At 36.9% G+C, this 5,919-nt stretch overlaps 1 pseudogene; it reads right to left on the bottom strand.

Moving 5' to 3' along the window:
* Positions 1–2,085: 2,085 nt before the first annotated feature.
* Positions 2,086–2,255, bottom strand: LOC119471722 (annotated as a pseudogene).
* Between the last annotated feature and the right edge of the window lie 3,664 nt (positions 2,256–5,919).

Raw genomic sequence — 5,919 nt, 5'->3', positions numbered from 1 at the left:
ATTTTCTGTATTTGAATGTTGGCCTGCTTCACTAGGTTGGGGAAGTTCTCCTGGATAATATTTTCAAGAGTGTTTTCCAGGTTGGATTCATTTTCCCCGTTCTCTTCAGGTGTACCGATCAAGTGTAGATTAGGTCTTTTCACATAATCCCATATTTCTTGGAGGCTTTCTTCATTTCTTTTCACTCTTTTTTCTTTTCTTGCCTTCTCTTTTTATTTCATTGAGTTGGTCTTCAATCTCTGATATCCTTTCTTCTGCTTGATCCATTCTGCTATTGAAACTTATGTATGCTTCACGAAGTTCTGGTGCTGTGTTTTTCAGCTCCATGAAGTCGTTTATGTTCTTCACTAGGCTGGTTATTCTAGTTAGGATTTCATCTAATCTTTTTTCAGAGTTCTTAGTTTCTTTGCATTGGGTCAGAACATGTTCTTTTAGCTCAGAGAAATTTGTTATTACCCATCTTCTGAAGCCTGCTTCTGTCAGCTTGTCAAAATAGCTTTCTGACCTGTTTTGTTGCCATGCTGGTGAGTCGTTGTGATCTCTCTGGGGAGGAGAGGCATTCTGGACTTTGATGTTTTCATCCTTTTTGTGCTGATTTCTTCCCATCTTCTCTGAGTGGACATCGTTTCTGTTAAAGGTGGTGTTTTTTCTCCTGTATGAGGCCTTTTTTTTTTTTTTTTTAAAGGAGGTGTCATTGTGCCACTTGAGACAATCTGTCCGTTATCTGCCTGTGGAGGTGCTGCTGGGCTGCCTTGGTCTCAGCCAGGCTACTGTTTATTCTTCACCTGGTTTCTGTACTAGTGGGATTAGCCCCGCCTCCCAATGGCAGCCTCTTTCCCTCTGCCAAGCCCTCTGTTCCCGGGTGGAGGATGTGTTAACTGTGAAACTCTCCTGGGAGAAGGACTCCAGTTGCTGGATCTTGTTGGAGAGGGGCCTGTCTGATAGTATCCCCTTCCCAACTCTCAACTCTCCCTTCTGTGGGATGGGCAGTTCCTTTTTGCAAGCTTTCTTGGTATTAGACCAAATCTCTGCCCTGGTCCGTGCTGACAAGTCACCAGTCTGGCCGGGGCTGCCGGCCTGGACTGTCACCCTGGTCTGTGACTCTGCATGGTTCTCAGCAAGGTGGCCTTTTCCTGGTCTCTGTGTTTCTGAAGCCATGAAGTGAATTGCTGTATTTGATTCAGAGAACTGAGGAGATGATGCCCTCAGATCCTCCATGCCTGATACACTTTATAGGTGGGGCAGTGCCCTGCCTTGCCTCGCCTCGGCTGGATGCTTTTGGGCTGCTTTTGCTGCCCTTTTTTGGGGTTAATCCTGCTTTTCCACCAGTCCCTTTAAAACAAAACTGGTACCTCACTCACAGACGTGGATATAGCTCTGGTTCTGTCTCGCTCAGTGGTACCTGCAATTTGGAGAAGCTTCCTTTCACCCATCTTCCCCCAGTTTTTTCAGTAGCTTTATTTTTAGCTCAAATGACTTGGAAGTTATATGTAAAAAAATGTGGTATCATTTCATATACACATCAGCTTGTTGATATCTGAGTACATATGAATTAGGAACCAAGTTTTATTTTGACTTGTCTTGCTTTGCCTTTTCTATATGCTAAATAATGAAAGGAGAAAGAGATAAACTGGAACCCTAAGTGTATCTAAACTTAAACTCATTCTAAATTAAAAAAAAAATTATTCAGTTATTTTCTAAAAATTCTTATGACAAAGCAAATGGCCCTAGCCAGTTCTGTTGATGATGGGAAGCGAGCAAAGAAAAGAGAAGAAAACTGATATAAAAGGATTTTTCACATCAGTCAGGAAAGGTTAATCCTTCCTATTTCTGTCTCTCAATATCCTTCTAGTAGTCGTGCCAAAAATAACAAGATGATGAGCCATGCCCAACAATGATACCAGTGAGATCTTAGAAAATAAGATGTCTTGGGTGATGGACTCCAGTAGGAAGAGTCAGAGACAGTCCCACTGGACTCAAGGCTGCCTCTTCCTAGCAGCTCTGACTGCTACTCATACCATGGTCACTGCCACCCTCCTTTGGGAAAATATTTTGTTAATTTTCAATTTGTCTTGCTGATTACTAAAGGAATGCCCCAAAAGGTTAAAAAAGGATATGAATTGATAATTAACTAATTAACGAGAAAATAAATACAAGTGGTTACAGAATTTTTGAAAAGCCACTCCTCAGGTCTGGTTTCACACTGGTAAGAACAGATATTACACTTGATCCTAGCCCAAAGGCTGAGAAGCAATTAGGTTCTAGGTTTAAAATGACTGGATAACATTAGAAATTTTTCTCATTGCCTAGGAAATCACCCAAATGTGACAGAGGTACAAGACTCAGACATACTAACTCCATTTTTGATTAAACTAACAGACTTTTGAAACTCCGAACCACAAAATAGAAGGAAAGGCTGCCCAAAGTTGTAATAGGCAACAGGGAAGGGGGAAAGGAGCGGAACATGCATGCAGCTGCTGATATCAGAGAAAGCTGGCAGAGCACAATTCGCCTTCCACTGGCACAGCCTGAGGAGAAGAACAACTCATTTGATACAGTGGGAATGGAGTGCACATGTTGGTTCACTGTGCCTCCCTGGATTTTTTTTGGTAGAAAATCTAAAAAATATGATGGTGTGACAAAAAAGGGGTATATAAAGAAAAGTCATTTTGGAGGAAGCAGTTTGTGAGACCATGAGAGAAAAACTTACTGCTTTATGAGTAATTCTGCAGGGCAGTTTTCTGTTCACTGACAGAACTAATGGCTGAAAATATTCACTCACACACATACCATGTGTCATTAAAGAAAAATAATTTTTTATGTTATAGAACCACAGCCACATGCCTATGTAAACCTGAATTAAATAGCTCACTAAGAATTTACCTCATTTATATGTGAGTAATCATCAAAGGGAAACTATCATATGACATCAGAATTTTTCAGATGTGGGAATGGGGGTGAGAAAGAAATAAGAAAAAAACGGACACTTCACCAAATAAGTTATAGAGACAAAAAATAGCAAATATAAAAAGATGTTCAACATCATGTGCCATTAGGTATGCAACGTGAAACAACGATGAAGGATTGTTGTATATAGGATTGCCAAAATTCAAAATGCTTACAACATCAAATGCTGGTGAAGATGTGGAGAACTGGGAATCTCACTCACTGCTAGTGGACGTGCAAAATGCCACAGACACTTTGAAAGGCAGTTTGACGGTTTCCTACAAAACTGAACAGTGCTACCATATGATCCAGCAATTGTAATCCTTGATGTTTACCCAAATGAGATGAAAATTTATGTTCAAAAGAAAATTTGTTCATAGAAGTTCATAGCAGTTTTATTCATGATTGCCAAAACCTGGAAGCAACCAAGATATTCTTCAGTAGGTGAATGGATAAACTGTGGTATATACAGGCAATGAAATACTATTCAGCACTAAAAAGAAATAAGGAGTGACATCAGTAAGATGGTGGATTATGAAGATATAGGCTCTTTTTTCCCCACAGAGAAACTGAGTTAACAAAAATATATGGACCAGAATATTTCTGTGAGAACTGTAGAGACCAGTTGAGACACTACAACACCCAGCCATTGTAAAACCAATACAGGATTCCAGTGAAAAGAATAGAAGAATCTTCAGCATTTGTGACCCTTCCCCTACGCAGCATAGTAGAGAGCTATTGGGAGGAAACTTCTCATCTCAGGATTCCTTCCTCAGGACACATATAAAAGAGTGGATCATGCATCTAACTTTCTGACTTATCTGGGGGCTGCTTGAGGGACTAGTTGCTGTCTTGCCTAATCCAGAGCATTGAAAGGACCAGTGTCAGGTTCTCTGACAAAGATAAATACATGGAAAAATATGGCAGCCTGTACTATTGTGGTTTTTCGTACACAGAATTTAAATAATAAAAATACAAAAAACCCAATAAATCCATGTTGATTGGTGTATAATATATAAAGATGTAATTTGTGCCATCAATAACATAAAATGGGAGATTGAAACTGTAAAAAAGTAGAGTTTTAATATGTGGTTGAAGTTGTTATTAGTTTAAAATAGAATGCTATAACTTTAAGATATTTTGTATAATTTCAATGGTAGTCACAAAGAAAGTATAGAGTATACACAAATAGAAATAGAAAGGGAATCAAACGATATTGTTAAAAAACCAACAAAACCCAAAGAAGTAAGAGAGGAAAGGAGGGACAAGGAAGCTACGAGATATAAAGAAAACAATAAACAAAATGGCAATAAATAATCCTTCCTTATGGGTAATTAATTTAAATGTAAATAGGTGAAATTTCCCAATCAAAAGACTTAGATGGGTTGAATTATTTTTTTTAAACTATATACTGTCAAAAAGAGACCCACTTTAGATCTGAGGACACATATAGGTTGAAAGTATAAGAATGAAGAAAGATGTGCTAAGCAGATGATAACCGAAAGAGAGCAGGAATGGCTATGCTCACCCAGACAAAATAGGCTATAAATAAAAACCTGGTGCAAGAGACAAAGGAGGACACTGTATAATAATTAAAAAGGTCAATTTACCAAGACAATATAATAGGTATAAATATTTATGCACCAAACCTCAAAGCTCTGAAATGTATGAATCAAGCTTTGACAGAATGGAAGAGAGAAATGGACTGCAGCACAATAATACTAAGAGATTTCAGTACTCCACTTTCAGTAATGGCTACAACAATCAGAATGAAGATTAACAAGGAAATAAAGGACTTGAAAAAGTCTATAGACTAACTAAACCTCATAGACAGAACAGTCCACCTATCAGTAGAAGAATATACATTTCTCTCACATGCACATGGAACATTCCATCAAGCTATGAAAAGACATGGAAGAATCTTAAATGCATATTAGTAAGTGAAATAGCCAGTCTGAAAAGTCTATATACTATATGACTTCAACTATATGACATTCTAAAAAAGGTAAAACGATAGAGACAGTAAAAATATTAGTGGTTGCCAGTGGTTAGGTGGGAGTGATGAATAGGCAAAGCATGGAGAAATTTTAGGACACTGAAACTATTCTGCATAAGACTATAATATGACACAAACACAGTGCACATGTCATTAGGTTTGTCAAAACCCATATGAAGATAGAATGCAAAACACCAAGAGTGAGCTCATGGAATGTGTAATACCAATAATGTAAATTATTGACTTTGGGTAATAATCATGTGCCAATGTTGGTACATCAGTTGTAAAAAATGTACCATGCCAACGTGGAATGTTGATAGTGGAGGAGGCCATGTGTATATCGGGGCAGGGAAATATGGGAATCCTGTACTTTTGCTCAGTTTCTCTCTGAATCTAAAACTGCTCTAAAAATTATAGTATCAAAAAATAATGTATTTCTATATAATACACAAAAGGATGTCCAAGGTATTTTGGTTAATATAAAATAAATTGCAGAGCAATATGATCAGTATTATATTTTTGTAAAATTATTATGTAAATGTAAAATTATTATATAAATGTATATCTATGTGTATATCTGTGTATATGTGTGTATGTGTACATATATACATGTATATACATATATATGCATGTACATATATATGTACATACATATATGTATATACATATATATGTACATACATATATGTATATACATGTATATGTACATACATATATGTATATACATGTATATATGTGTATATATACACACATATATGTATATCTATGTGTATATCTGTGTATATGTGTGTTTGTGTACATATATGTGTATATACATATATGTGTATACACATGTATACATGTGTGTACATATATGTGTATACACATGTATACATGTGTATACATATACATATATATGTACACACACACACATAAATAGTCTGGAATTATAAACTGTAATCTTTTCGCTAGTAAGCAGAGATCAGGGGAATGAGTGG

This window comes from Cebus imitator, unplaced genomic scaffold, assembly GCF_001604975.1.
Source record: "Cebus imitator isolate Cc_AM_T3 unplaced genomic scaffold, Cebus_imitator-1.0 Scaffold70, whole genome shotgun sequence".
In the NCBI taxonomy this organism is placed as follows: Eukaryota; Metazoa; Chordata; class Mammalia; order Primates; family Cebidae; genus Cebus; species Cebus imitator.
This window is presented reverse-complemented; position numbering and strand designations above follow the sequence as displayed.